The sequence below is a fragment of the Apis dorsata genome, unplaced genomic scaffold (assembly GCF_000469605.1).
Source record: "Apis dorsata unplaced genomic scaffold, Apis dorsata 1.3 scaffold_312, whole genome shotgun sequence".
In the NCBI taxonomy this organism is placed as follows: Eukaryota; Metazoa; Arthropoda; class Insecta; order Hymenoptera; family Apidae; genus Apis; species Apis dorsata.
This window is the reverse complement of record NW_006263584.1, coordinates 272,763-273,078: the sequence shown is the minus strand read 5'-3', so window position 1 is coordinate 273,078 and position 316 is coordinate 272,763. Positions and strand designations below refer to the sequence as shown.

The window sequence follows — 316 nt, the reverse complement described above, 5'->3', positions numbered from 1 at the left end:
AAAAAAAAAAAAAAAAAAAAAAAAAAACGATCTACACTGCCTTTGAAAACGAAAAATTTTGAATTTGTTTACATTAATTTGTACCAATTCGTATATTTCTATAAATTACAAAATATAAAACAAATTTCTATAAATTCCCTTATTCTATTCTTTCATTCTGCTCGAATTTGTATTAGAAATTGATATTTTATTTTTCAGCCGCAACCGCGATTACAATTATATTTAACATTTCGATAAATCGACGAATCGAATAAAACTTTTTGCGAAATCCTTTTTTAAAAATGATGATGAGCCAAGTTGAGACGAGTCTTAACCA

The 316-nt window shown here is 25.0% G+C and overlaps 1 protein-coding gene across 2 annotated transcripts in view; it reads left to right on the top strand.

Moving 5' to 3' along the window:
• Positions 1-316, top strand: part of LOC102676562 (poly(A)-specific ribonuclease PARN-like) — a 16,986-nt gene that overhangs the window by 16,023 nt on the left and 647 nt on the right. The gene's annotated exons all lie outside the window — the stretch shown is intronic.